This window comes from Micropterus dolomieu, linkage group LG23 (genome assembly GCF_021292245.1).
Source record: "Micropterus dolomieu isolate WLL.071019.BEF.003 ecotype Adirondacks linkage group LG23, ASM2129224v1, whole genome shotgun sequence".
Classification (NCBI taxonomy): Eukaryota; Metazoa; Chordata; class Actinopteri; order Centrarchiformes; family Centrarchidae; genus Micropterus; species Micropterus dolomieu.
In genome coordinates, this window is record NC_060172.1 from 2,388,400 (window position 1) to 2,403,807 (window position 15,408).

General features: G+C 37.8%; 1 protein-coding gene across 1 annotated transcript in view; it reads right to left on the reverse strand.

The window, feature by feature from the left end:
• Positions 1-11,648, reverse strand: part of eps8a (epidermal growth factor receptor pathway substrate 8a) — a 109,836-nt gene extending 98,188 nt beyond the window's left edge. The window contains exon 1 of the mRNA XM_046040449.1: positions 11,391-11,648. The gene's annotated coding sequence lies outside the window, so the exon portion shown is untranslated. The remainder of the gene's footprint in view (positions 1-11,390) is intronic.
• Between the last annotated feature and the right edge of the window lie 3,760 nt (positions 11,649-15,408).

Below are 15,408 nucleotides of genomic sequence, written 5' to 3' on the forward strand. Positions count from 1 at the left end.
AACACTTAAACAACACAGTGTAACTCCAAGTCAGTCACACTCCTGTGAAATCAAACTGTCCACTTAGGAAGCAACACTGATTGACAATCAGTTTCACATGCTGTTGTGCAAATGGAAAAGACAACAGGTGGAAATTATAGGCAATCAGCAAGACCCCCCCAATAAAGGAGTGGTTCTGCAGGTGGGGACCACAGACCACTTCTCAGTTCCTGTGCTTCCTGGCTGATGTTTTGGCGGTGCTTTCACTCTAGTGGTAGCATGAGACGGAGTCTACAACCCACACAAGTGGCTCAGGTAGTGCAGCTCATCCAGGATGGCACATCAATGCGAGCTGTGGCAAGAAGGTTTGCTGTGTCTGTCAGCGTAGCGTCCAGAGCACGGAGGCGCCACCAGGAGACAGGCCGGTACATCAGGAGACGTGGAGGAGGCCGTAGGAGGGCGACAACCCGGCAGCAGGACCGCTACCTCCGCCTTTGTGCGAGGAGGAGCAGGAGGAGCACTGCCAGAGCCCTGCAAAATGACCTCCAGCAGGCCACAAATGTGCATGTGTCTGCTCAAACGGTCAGAAACAGACTCCATGAGGGTGGTACGAGGGCCCGACGTCCACAGGTGGGGGTTGTGCTTCCAGCCCAACACCGTGCAGGACGTTTGACATTTGCCAGAGAACACCAAGATTGGCTAATTTGCCACTGGCGCATGTGACAGACGTGACAGAGTCTGGAGACGCCGTGGAGAACGTTCTGCTGCTGCAACATCCTCCAGCATGACCGGTTTGGCGGTGGGTCAGTAAGGGGTGGCATTTCTTTGGGGGGCCGCACAGCCCTCCATGTGTTCGCCAGAGGTAGCCTGACTGTCATTAGGTACCGAGATGAGATCCTCAGACCCCTTGTGAGACCATATGCTGGTGCGGTTCCTCCTAATGCAACACAATGCTAGACCTGATGTGGCTGGAGTGTGTCAGCAGTTCCTGCAAGAGGAAGGCATTGATGCTATGGACCGGCCCGCCCGTTCCCCAGACCTGAATCCAACTGAGCACATCTGGGACATCATGTCTCGCTCCATCCACCAACGCCGCGTTGCACCACAGACTGTCCGGGAGTTGGTGGATGCTTTAGTCCAGGTCTGGGAGAAGATCCCTCAGGAGACCATCCTCCACCTCATCAGGAGCCCAGGCGTTGTAGGGAGGTCATACAGGCATGTGGAGGCCACACACACTACTGAGCCTCATTCTGACTTGTTTTAAGGACATTACATCAAAGTTGGATCGGCCTGTAGTGTTTTCCACTTTGATTTTGAGTGCGACTCCAAATCCAGACCTCCATGGGTTGATAAATTTGATTTCCATTGATAATTTTGTGTGATTTTGTTGTCAGCGCATTCAACTATGTAAAGAAAGGAGTATTTAATGAGATTATTTCATTCATTCAGATCTAGGATGTGTTATTTTAGTGTTCCCTTTATTTTTTTGAGCAGTGTATAAAAACACATTGTCTGTTTTATATCAAGTCTGTCTACTGCAGATTGCATACATTTTGTTTGTATGGTGTAACTAGTTTGAGGACTTATAGCAAGAAAGAGTTGTTTATTAAATATAGTTTATTATTCTCATAATAATAATAATAATAATATTAATTAGCTTTTATCCAAAGCGACTTACAATTGTGCTCTCGATAGATGGAATCCCTTTCTTTCATTTGAGGAACTGCGAACTCGGGGAGTCTTAGGAAACTTGAAGGTAAAATATTCTTAAGGAATGCAGATGCAACTTGATGAAACCTATAAGAGCGCTGAGCTGTCTAATATCTCATTTACGTAATGTGGTTACAGCGTTTGGTTGTTTTAGATCTCTTGTTTTTTTGTTTGTTTTTTCCCCTTGAGGTGGGGGTTTGATTATTAATATGAGTCTTTGTATTTGCTAAAATCAAAACTCAATAAATACAAGTCAATAAAGAAACAATATTTTGATCAACCGTTCTCTAAATAATAAAATAATATCACAATAAAACCAAAGAAATCCATCCGACACTCATCAATGTGGCGGAAAATTGATTTGTGACATTTATAGAACATTTGTTTTACTATAGAGGAAGATGATATCGCGATAATTAATGTTATTGTTTTAAAACGTTCAAGTGCCTTTTTGCTGAAACGTGCTGTACAGATAAACCTGCCTTGCATTACATAAAGTACAACAGCGCTGGCATCAAAACATACTTAAAGGGGCATTATGCATTTTCCAGCAGCCACTAGCGGTGCGGTTCTAAGATTGCAACCAAGTGTGTCCTCATACGCGTGCTCGCTTGAAGTCATGAGCGAGCAGAATCCGAAACACAACCACTTTCATACAGAAATAAACGCAGGATCACCGGCACGCAGGCTGTGGCTTTTCACTCAGACATGTTCAGGTTCTGTTACTTCGACGTTCCCGTCTCAGAGGCAGATCAACACCGGCGCCGTACCTTTCATTCACTGAATATTATAATGAGACTGTGTCACACTTTATAATAATAAGACCGCAGTAACTTTACTGTAACTAGTGTCAGTGGATGGCTCTTCCTTCCTTTGGGTTGTTGTCCCCGTTTTGTTGCAGTGTTTTATGTTATGTGGGTCACGTTAGAGCGACTCAGGTGGAGAAGCTGTGTACCTGAGTAACGTTATTGGTAAAACTCATAGACTGTATATAAAAACCACAATAAACATAAACTGAACGTTACGAAGCAAACAGCGGCAGGTCCGAGCCACTGTAGCGTTAGCTGGCTGCTCCTGGCTGCATCGCTATAGGCTAACGTTAGGAAACAAATCGCTCCACGTTTGCTTTTTACCGTTACATTCTTTCTTGCAGGCTAAATCAACAGTGGTACACATGATAGTAACATGGGTCACGTTTGTTGGTAAAGTAATGTGGAAAGCTAACGTTATATAACTTTGCACCGGATAACGTTAGCAACTGCTCGGTGTTAGCCTGCAAGCTAACGTGAAAACAGGCGTATGCTTCATTTCTGAGTGAGTTTTGAGCCCATTGACAATAAGGCAATGAAAATTAGATTTATTTCATTGAAAAACTTACATATAGCCCCTTTAAAGTACCAAAAAGTACAAGAATAATGTAAATTATGTCATTGGATTATAATTGTTGATGCATTAATGTGGAGCTTGTCCAGTTACTATGTAAATATTGGCTGGTGATTATATTTATAATTATAGCTGTGGTGCCGTTTACAGCGGATAACACCCACGTCAACCACAGGGATCAATAAAGTTTTTTTATCTAAAGCGAGAGCATTAAAGTTCCAGAGTTTATGACTTCTCCTCTGATAGGTGGAGCGTCTGTTTGAGGTTCATTCATAATATTAGTTCCTGTCCGTCCCAACAGGATCACAGGAAGATTTGTGACCAAACGCAAAATGTAGTTTGAGATTTTAATGTTTTATTAAAAATTCATGATTCATCACTGACTTTAAATTATTTCCTGTTGAAGCAAAACCTTCTGCAAATAATGTGTTTGAAGGTAAATGTGGAAACAGTTCTTCCTCCATAAAGCTACTAAAAGTGCTCAACTGTCCTACATTACTAAAGATGCCACACTAAAATATTACTCAAGTAAAAAAGTACCTGGTTTTAAAAGTACTCAAGTATCAAAAGTAAAAAGTACTACATATTCAGATCCATCATTGATCTTACAGAAAACGACCTAACTTTTTAAATTCACTCAGGTTTGAAAGCAGCTTTGTACGTTACGATGAATGACAGGTGGATAATCAGCTGAACACCTGCGTTACTGCTCTGCTGATGTGGTAGTATCCCATCCATACACTGCTACCGTGATATAAATAACATCCACCGGGACATGATGTGGGCCTTATCGCTCATCATGCACAGGTGGCTGCAACAACCCTCACAAGCAGCCACAATAAATACAGTTTCCTGTCAACAGGGAGGCACATGACTAAGAAACCACCATGAAATCCTGCGAGAACACAAACGTCCCTGCACCAAACCAGAAACGCCAACTGAACCAGAGTCTGATCCAGTCAGCTGTGACCCACAAACCAGAACAACAATCTGTGTCTGTACTGTAAGTGGGGCGGGTACAGGTGCTCAGGCAGCCCACAGAGAAGTTCGGATCAGAGCTCAGGAGAACTTCCTGTCTGACTGTAATGTTTACAGAGTGACTATCTGCAGGAACAGACGCAGGTACAAACGGGTACAAAGGTCAACGTGGCCTAACAGCACCTCGGTGTCTGAATCCCACAAACAGATACTGGTATTCACACATGGACTGAGGCGCAAATAAATAAAGATCAAGTGTTATTAAACACATTTCAACCATTATTCCAGTATTTTCCATCGCTGGCGAGCTCCTGTTAGCGTCCAGGAGAAAATGGACATTAAACTGAATTTATCACCACATTTGAACAGAGGAAAGTAATAAACTATAATAATAATAATAATAATAATAAATGTCTGGGTCTGATATAAGCTTGTTTCAAATAAAGTAGGGCTGTAAATGAAGTATGTGAAGTAAAGAATGTCGGATTTATAATTAAGGTTTATAACAAAGACAAGCATCAAATCCTCACATTGAAACATCTGGAAGCAGCTAATTTTAATTAAAGCTGCTTAAAATAATTACTAAAACATTGACTTGATAATAAAAATAGCTGCAGATTAATTTACTGCTGATCGACTAAATGATTGATTGCAGCTTTAAAAAAGGTTTCACAGGAAACTCTGTTTGACTTTGGATGAATTATTTGTGATTGATTGACTTTTCATTCCCGACGTCAGAGCAACACACCTGCACATCAGCTTATTCAATTCAATTTAGCTTTACTGGCATAAATGTAAAACAACAATACTGCCAGAACTACAAATAAATTACAAAAGAACAATTATTTCCTACATTTCATTAAATAAAGTAAGAAAACCAGTAAAAGTGTGTGTTTGTGTTAAAAAATATAATAAAAATAGTGCTGGACAATACGGTCAAACATTGTTATGATAAAAAGTTTCACATCTTTCGATATCGATAATTATCACAATAAGTATCAAATAGTTTTTTCTTTCAAGTTTAAAGGCTGATTTTTGCTTGCTTAATTGTGGTTTAAACTTTTCTTTATGGTCAACACTTGATGCCAAACAGTGGATCACATCACAAATCTGAGATAGAACATTCAAAATATTTGATAAAATCTTTGTCAACAAATATCTTTAAGTAAAATTGAGTAAAACCTTTTTCAGCCCTTTTTCCTCAACAGAATAAGGATCTTAATAAGAAAAATTAAGTCCCAATTTGTGTATGATTCAAGTGAATAAAAACATTTATTGAATATTTGTTATATTGTTATTGGAAAAAAATTATATTGCAATAATTATTATTGTCCAGCTCTAAATAAAAATTTATAAAATATAAAAATTTGTGCGTTTGTTGTGAATTTAATTCATATGGTTCATCAGATAAATAAAAAATAAATTTAAAAAAAAACTGTAAATGTGTGTGTGTTAAAAAAATAATATATTAAAAATTTTAATAAAATGAAACAGCAAAAGTGTGTGTACTAAAAGAATTAAAATATATAAAAAATTTTATTAAAATAAAAAACAGTAAACGTGTAATTAATAGACCAAAAAAAAAAAAAAAAAAAAAAAAAAAAAACTATGCTCAGACACACAAGGTCGAAACGTCAAGTTCCTCCGAGATAGAAACTCTAGCGTCATATTTGAACTTTACACAAAAAGAAATCAGTTAGATAAAACTACAATCAGTTCGTCTAACACACAAGACTTCATGAGAAAACCTTCAGGCTTTAGTTCCTCCAGTTTCTGTTGTTTTATCTGTCAGTTTTTATCCTCGGCAGGAAAATAAAAACTCTTTTAGAGATTAGCAGAGAAAACGCTGAGCTGCAGCGTGCAAACAAGCGGCCTGACCTCCTGAATAAAAACACAGTCAGGATTAACAAACGTCCACTCAGCCTTGTTAAAATGACACTAAACCCAGTGAAGCTCTGACATGTGATCAAACGCTGGATCTCTGCTAATTACCTGAAAACAATCTGCCTTTTTTTGTGCTCCCTGTTGCTTTTTGCACCAAATTGAATCACATTTCAGAGAGAAAACCAGAGCATTAATACAAATACATGTCAGATATCTATCTATAAATAATCATAATAAGCTGAATAAACTGCATGCCTCTGAACAACCAACCAATCACAGCGTGTCTAACTATCATTACTGGATATTAGAATATAAACATGTGTCTCGTTCAGGCTCTAATTTGGAGTAAAAGTAACAGAATATGATCAGGATCAATAAGCTGATCAGTATTTTTGATGTTCCTGCTTTAAAAAGAATCAACGACCTGCTGAAGGACTGAATGTTTGCAGTTTTTTTTCCAGGAACGCCACTTTTTCTTTAACTGAATGGAGAAGGTCAAACTTTATCGATCCTTCACAGTAAAATGTCAAAAGCTGGCGTCTCGACACTTCGCTGCCCGTCAGTAGCGATCGAAGCTGATCAGAGGTCAGTGGCACGTTTTCTCGTCCATGCTCCGGTGTCAGAGCAGCACACACACCCAAACTTTATTGAGACAGATCAATGAATAGTGATCCCCCCCGCCCCGCCCCTCTTTGAGCTGTGAAACTCGACTCCCGTCCAGATCAGCTCCAGTTTCCTGTTTCAAGCCCATAATCCTGCACGCCCTCCTCCAGCCGCACCAGCAGCACCTGGCAGGTAAGGTTATATCACGCCGTCCTCATGGTAACCAACACCACAAACAGGACGGGCTCCCAGGAGCCGCCCAGTGACATCACCAGGCCACAGAGACTGTATGTCGTACTATTTTTACTACCTTTGTCTACCTTTTATGGACAAATCAATAGAAAACTTTTTTTTAAAACACAACAGATTAAATCAATAATACTAATTAGTTTCAGGACTTTTTACTTATATAATAAATACCAGAGTAAGTTTTTCTGTTGGAGTTTGTTTATGAATGCCTTTAAACTACTTTATGTTGTAGTAGTAGTATGTTATGGTGGAGTAGTAGTAGTAGTATGTTATGGTGGAGTAGTAGTAGTAGTATGTTATGGTGGAGTAGTATGTTATGGTGGAGTAGTATGTTATGGTGGAGTAGTAGTAGTAGTATGTTATGGTGGAGTAGTAGTATGTTATGGTGGAGTAGTAGTAGTAGTATGTTATGGTGGAGTAGTATGTTATGGTGGAGTAGTAGTAGTAGTATGTTATGGTGGAGTAGTAGTAGTAGTATGTTATGGTGGAGTAGTAGTAGTATGTTATGGTGGAGTAGTTATGGTGGAGTAGTAGTAGTATGTTATGGTGGAGTAGTAGTAGTAGTATGTTATGGTGGAGTAGTAGTAGTAGTAGTATGTTATGGTGGAGTAGTAGTAGTAGTATGTTATGGTGGAGTAGTAGTAGTAGTAGTATGTTATGGTGGAGTAGTAGTAGTATGTTATGGTGGAGTAGTTATGGTGGAGTAGTAGTAGTATGTTATGGTGGAGTAGTAGTAGTAGTATGTTATGGTGGAGTAGTAGTAGTAGTATGTTATGGTGGAGTAGTAGTAGTAGTAGTATGTTATGGTGGAGTAGTAGTAGTAGTATGTTATGGTGGAGTAGTAGTAGTAGTATGTTATGGTGGAGTAGTAGTAGTATGTTATGGTGGAGTAGTTATGGTGGAGTAGTAGTAGTATGTTGTGGTGTAGTAGTATGTTGTGGTGTAGTAGTAATAGTAGTATGTTGTGGTGTAGTAGTATGTTGTGGTGTAGGAGTAGTAGTATGTTATGGTGGAGTAGTAGTATGTTATGGTGGAGTAGTAGTGTTAGTATTAGTATTACTAGCAGTAGAAGTGAATCCACCAGTTTAGGTAAGTAGAGCTGCAACTAACGGTTATTTCACCACCGATTAATCCGTCACTTATTTTCTGCGTTAATCGATCAGTCGTTTGATCTATAAAAAGTCAGAATATGTTAGATGGCGTCCTTAAACGTCTTGTTTTGTCCCAAAGATATTCAATCTTTACTGTCACAGAGGAAACCAGGAAATATTCACATTTAAGAAGCTGGAATCAGAGAATTTAGACGTTTTTTTCTTTTAAACTATGACTCAAGACGATAATAAAAATAGTTGGTGATTAATCTAACAGGTGTTACTGGGACTCTGCTCAAAGGTAAACATTTGATATGCAGGAGTTCCCACCAGCTGCAGAGGACCCTGAACTACACATGAGAGCAGCTTTAAACAGCTTGCTGTCAAATCTGTAAATCAACACATTAGTGTTTGTGTTTGAGTTCATGCTGATTTTCTTTTAAACATGCTTGAACATGATAACTGTCATTTTCTTCAGTCATTTAATTATTATTAAATGACGTGTTTGATGGCGCTGGGATCAGTGTGAGCCGAGAGAAACCCTGACATAAGAAGTTATTTAAAGTTTTTGTTTATTAGAACAATCTGTCTTTTCACTCATCTCGTTTGCAATTTATTGTTTTGTTTATTCAGATTTGTTTGTTTTCTGTCTTGCACATTCATGCATACATTTGTTTAATTATTTGTAGTAACGTGTGCATAAAGAGTTACTCGTTGGTTTGTTAGTTTTTCCCAGCAGAAAGCGTAAATGGTGCATGTAGAGAGTCTGTGTATTAGGTTTATTCTCATGATTACAGATCTGTGTTTGGGGGAGAAAGGATCTGTAGTCGTGGTTAAAGCCTAGCGGTGTAAAGTTTATTCAAGTTAACATTTTTCTGGCTACTCTCTAAATAAAGAAAGAAATAACTGATCTTTGACATGAAGTCGAGTTTTTTCCCTCCACATATTTTTAGTTCAGTTCAGAATCTGAAACCTTCCTCCATCAGTGGTTACTAAGAGCAGCAGAGACCTTCGGGCCGGCAAACATCCAGAAATAGTCGTTTCCCATGAAGACCAGAGTCCCAACAGATCCAGGACCAGCTGTGGACTTTAATCCTTCACTATCTGACAGGAAGCTCCTAAAACGGGACAAAGCTACAGAAAACATTTCAGGTTGCACAACATTCGGCTCAAAGGTCCTTCAAGTGCCCACTTGAAGAGCCTGACGACCTTTGACCTCCAGAAAAAAAACAGCTAACAGCAGTCAGGCAGTAACGTGTGAAGCGACTTAAACTCTGCTTCCTTACTTTGCTAAACTAAATGCTCCGGTTGCTCTTGCAGCAGAACCTTTGGGACTACCAGCGCACTGCTGACGCATCACGTAGTAAATACACGCGTAAAATAACCCAACAGGTCGCTCGACCCCTTGACACGATACTCGATCCAGCTATTCGAGTCAGTATCGGGCAGTGCAGCTCATCAGAAACGCAAATTAACTCATTTATCCACATTCACACACCGACGGCAGCAATTCAGGGTTCATTATGTTGGCCAAGGACACGTCGACATGCAGACTGGGAGAGCGGGGGATTTTAAATCATTTGTGTGGCGGCATTTTGGGCCCCCGCTGTATAAAAACTCAGCTAAAAATCAACCGCACCAGGAAACACTGAAAGGCCAGATTTTATACTGTTTTTTATTTATGTTTACTTTGTTGAGAGGAGTTCAGTTAGAAGGTCACACACAAACAGCGCCGATTAGAAGTTATCAGATATGATGTTTGATTTGTGATAATTCACACCCAGAAAGTAGAACGTCATTACAAGATGACAAGTTGAAACATTTTTAAATGCACCTGCGTCATTTTCCATTTTGTGACCTTCAGGAGAACAAAAGATTTTTTTTCCAGTCACATATTTCTCAAATATAGTGTTGAAATATCTTCTCATCCTTGCGAACCCAAGTGTATCGTCACACAACTATTTATATTTATATAAATAAAACAACTGACCTATGAATTTCAGTGCCTAGCAATGCAGTGAAAATGTCTCGGACTCATGACCTCCTGAAATTATTTCCAAGCTTTGTCACAAAGTCCTGCTTGGTCAAAGTTTTTAAATATATAATGACATATTTTTAAAGAACAGGCAATATCTGTGACTTGAATGCAAATGTCTAAAATTTATAAGCTGTTTATACACAACCAGCCTCAGTTTGTGTATAATGTAAATATGGTTCTCTCTACCTGAGACACCTGCACAGGTGACCTGAGGGAGAGCCAATGAGCTGCTGCAGCCACTTTACACCTGTCTCTCAGGAGGACACTGTCCATCCGGCTTTAGATTTGACACTATATCAATGTGGGTCCGCTTTTAGGGGAATAAAAGATTAGATTAAAACATTATACGAGGCTACATGTTTGTTTTTCCCAGGTGAGCTCGAGCCCGTCAGGTCAGAAATGGCAGCTGAAGTCAAAGATAACAGGAACCGTTTGTTAGGAGATAAAAAGGACACCGCGGAGACCTTCCGGTAACCCCGGCTGGAACAATACAGAGCCGTGATATCTCTGTCAACCCCGGCAACCGGACTCCACTCAGGCCAAGCCAAACAAAAGGGACCGACACACCGGGCAGCCCCGGACACACGGGCGGGGACAGACCGCCTGTTGCCCGGGCTGCTTCACACACACGCATACCTGTGCGACAGCGTTAGCTCGGCTGGTTCCCTTCTGTCTTTCATTCAGGGGTTTTTCTGTCAGTGACAAAGTCTGGGTCACTATGCGAAACGAGGACCTGCCCTTCGCATTCATTTGTCTCACAAAACACACAAGGGCGCCAAATCCCATTCAAAATTCTGGCGATTTAAGGTGAACTCGTGTTTCAGTAAATATACGCGTTGGCCTGGACGTTCACAGGTTTGTAAGGAGCTGTTTTGAATACTATTAGTAATTTCGGCATATGAGCCACCATTAGGAACTACATTTTCAATAAATTGCTTAGTAAAACCTTCGTTTTTGTTCACAGTACTCGCTCTCGCCTACCACTACGCATCGCTCAATTCTTTGCAAGAAATCACATGAGAAGTGGTAATAAAAGTTGAATATAAATGAATTGAACACATTTGTGTGCGATTGATGTATGCCGAAACGAAGATGTGATCTCGATACTTAGTTAAATGATGTTTTTTCGTGTCTATCTGACTGTGAATATCTACGGAATCATTTAATGTAAAATTCCCAATGCAGTCCGGTGCGGGTGTTCTCCGCTTACAAGAACCGAAGGGCCACCTTTGCTTCTACAGAGCAGAGGAGGGCAGATCATGTTGCCTCGGTTTGCATTTACATTTTCTGTGAAGGCTGAACCACGAGCTCATAAAATCATTATATATTTTTTTTTTCCCGATTTGAGCGGATAGTTAAAAGAAACATCTGCGGGTTTTTGTTAATGACCTGCGGTTCGTGCGACCGAGAGAAATGTTTGTCTCCGGGCGGAGCTGAGGGAGGAATGTGAAGTGGAATCATTAAAAGCAGCTTACCTGCAGGTGTGGGCTTCATCAAATAATCCGTGTAACGTTAGAAAAACATGGCACAAAAAAAATAAGCGCTTATATCTCCCGACCAGGCTGGTTGTTCCGCCTCCTCGGAACTCTTTATATCCGACAATCTGAACTCCTGTCCGGCTGCAGAAGTTGTTGTTTGCTCCGGAGAAGCCACTTGTATAAAACTACACTTGACTTTGAATTATGTGAGAAAGCTGCTGCAGCAGCAGCACAACCTGCAGAGAGCCGGGAGGTTTCAGCCCTGAGTGCTGACTGGCAGGCAACACCAGCTGCCTTCAGTGGACACGCCCCATTCGGTATCCAAGTTACACACCACAACATGTACTTATACACAGAAGAAGTACTTAGATATTTTGCTTCAGTTAATAGAAATATTCTGTAAGTAAAAACCCTGCATTCACAATCTTTCAAAGTAAAAGCATGAGCTTACCAAAAGCAGCCTACTCATGATGCAGAATGACCTATTTCAGAATAATATGTATATTATATTATTGGATTACTACGGAAGACCTAATTCATTCTCTTCATTTTATTCACTCCATTTTCCCAAATTGCTAGCAATTTGTTTTTCCTAAATAACAGGATCATTTTCTCGAAAGCTTGAGATAACGAAACTTTTCCAGAGATAATGACATTTTTAATTAGAGATCTTCAAGTTCAAAGTTCAAGCCATCGATAGAGCTATAGCTAACCGTCATAGGCTACTAACCATCTTCTTGAATGACGCACACAAACGTGAATAGTATCTGTAACAGTGAGGCATAAAACTATTTCAGTCTGTGTCAGGGCTTGATTGAAGAGATCCGTGATGATCAATATTCTCCTGCTCCTCTGACATTGGTAAAAATTAAGCTCCTTTTAATTACTTTCTGTATTTTTATATATATGTATACATTGTTTAATACTGATAGTTTTTGAAATTCATCCTGATTGTTCACTGCACTGTAACTTTTATTTTATATTAATGTATATTTTTTCAATTTCCCTATGTTGCTTTTAAACTTTTTTATATTTTCCTGTTGCTTTTATGTTTTATGTAAAGCACTTTGAATTACCTTGTTGTCAGTACTAACATCAGAAATTATTTATTAATTATATTTTGTATTATTAATCTGCAAAGTAAATCAGACTATCGTAGTATGTAGTATTTGCCTCTGATAAGTATTAGAGTAAAAGTAGGAAGCACATTAAAACTGTATTAAGCACAGTAGCAAAGTAAATGTAATTATGAAGCAGTATTTATTTTAAAAACCTTCTTAGACATGAGCTGCGTTCAAAATCGCTTCCGCTTTCGTTGTGAGCAACATTTACTCGCCACTATTTTCATTTGAGTGTCTGAATTCTTGAGCGTGAAACTTATGAAAGCTCCACAAAAATTCCAACAAAGGAAGGAAAAAGTAAAGACAAATATTTCACTAATAAATTACATCCTAGTGAGACAAAAGTGACTTGTGCACTTGTTCAAACATGAGACCGACATGTATGGAGACCAAGAGGGTTCAATATTACATACATGAATAAATACACACAGAATAGGTGATGTAATTCAGCCATGAGATGTGGAACAATCTACATTTTAAACTGATCTCAATTTCATGTTTTTTTTATTCCACATGATGTGATTTCATGTTTTTCTATAAATAAAATGATATAAAATTAAAATTATACGAATCTTTTAATCACAGAGAGCCACTGGCCAAACTGTGCATTCAGAACAACGTGATTTTTATCTTTGTGTCACTTTTCACCTGTAGGTTTGATCGCTGCACTACTCGTCTGTAGAGTTCACATACAACCTGATAATGCGAATAAACACAACCTGCGATAATTACAGCGGTATGACCCAAAAATAAACATTTTGCTGTGATTTCATTGCAATCAATGGATCAAAATGATGCCGGAATAAGTTCAAGATGATGCAAATTTGTGAAACATGAATTCATGCTTTGTCAGGTCTGTGAGAAAGACAGCAGGACAACAATTTCTAAAGTGCTTGTTTTCTGAATGGAGTTCGGATTGATCAGACTTATGCTGTGCTAACTTGCTCACAGCAAAGTAAAACAATAGCTGGATTAATTACACATATTTGTGATTTATAATCACAGGTTTGAAGGAGGTGAGTGCCTTCCAGTCAAAACTCAGAAACAAGAAAACAACCTTTCTCTGTGTAAAGAGCATGGAGGTTAGGGCGCCCCCTGCTGGTCAACTCACACACAAATGACATTTGTCTTCAGTCTGAGGTGGGAACAAAGTACATTTACTCAAGTACTATACTAGATGTACTTGTAGTTTACTTGAGTATTTCCATTTTATGCACCTTTTTATATGTAATATTGCACTTTTTTATTGCACTTTTTCCCCCTCCTAAACATGTGTCAGACAGCTTTTTCATCCCCTTCCTGTCCGGTGAAAACCACCAGATGTGGTGACTTTGTATGTTGGTGATTAACTGCAGGATGAAGGGTTCCTTTATGGTAAAAATCCTCCTCCATAAACTATTGCTGCGTTCCAGACAAGTCATATATGGAGGCTTGGTCAAGACCCCTTGTTCTCGCTTTTTAACATGGTTTTGTGTTGGTTGGGTGTGTTTTTAGTTGTTTCCTGTGTTACGTTGTAGTTTTGGTTTGCCCTCGTGTTCTGGTCTTGTTTTACAACTGGGACCTGACTGGATTGGGAAGGGAGACAGAAGTATGTGGAGGTCTGTATTTCTAAAAAAAAACCCATTATTGTTTCTGATGGAATGGCATCAAATACTACTGCAAATTTTATATATTTTTTTCTTATTATTCATTTTGTTCTTTATTTTTTTCTTATTATTCATTATTTTTTGGTTTTTTCTCATTATTCATTATGTTTTTTTCTTATTATTCATTATGTTTTTTTTCTTATTACTCATAATGTTTTGTTTTTTTCTCATTATTCATTATTTTTTTTGTTTTTTTCTTATTATTCATTATGTTTTTTTTTCTTATTATTCATTATGTTTTTTGTTTTTTTCTTATTATTCATTATGTTTTTTTATTTTTTATTATTCACCAGTCATTTTCTTTCTTATTATTCATTATGTTTATTTTTCATTATTTATTGTTTTATTATTCATCATTCATTTTTTTCTTATTATTCATTATGTTTATTTTTCATTATTTATTGTTTTATTATTCATCATTAATTTTTTTTATTATTATTCATTATGTTTATTTTTCATTATTTATTGTTTTATTATTCATCATTCATTTTTTATTATTATTCATTATGTTTATTTTTCATTATTGTTTTATTATTCATCATTCATTTTTTCAATTATTATTCATTATGTTTTTTATTTTTTATTATTCATAAGTCATTTTTTTCTTATTATTCATTATGTTTTATTTCATTATTTATTGTTTTATTATTCATCATTCATTTTGTTTTATTCATTGTGTTTTTTTATTTTTTATTAGTATTTTTTTTTCTTATTATTCATTGTTTATTTTTCATTATTTACTGTGTTTTATTATTCATCATTCATTTTTTTTATTGTTATACATTATGTTTATTTTTCATTATTTATTGTTTTATTATTTATTATTCATCATTCTTTTTATTATTATTATTAATCATTCTGTATTTTTTTATTTATGCATAGTTCACTACAGTAACAAAAATGCAAAATACACAGATAATCAATTACATTTTACATTGCCAGAAGCTCAAATTAAATTCAGTTCTTTATTTTTACTGAGACATTTAATCCTTTTTTATTTGTTATTTAGGTGCAGTAGTGTTTCAGTTCAAGTGTAAATCGACTGAAGCAGCGTTTGTTTTGGATCCTTTGGGTCCATGTGGAATTTTCCCAGTATGATGAGGAGCTGCACAACATATTTAATACATATTTAGTACAACACAGTCACGTGACATCCGACACATTCATTAAATTAATTAAAACTCTACCCGTGTGTCCGGATTCATGACGTATCCACGCTCCCGCTGACGTAGGAGTGAATCACTTCCT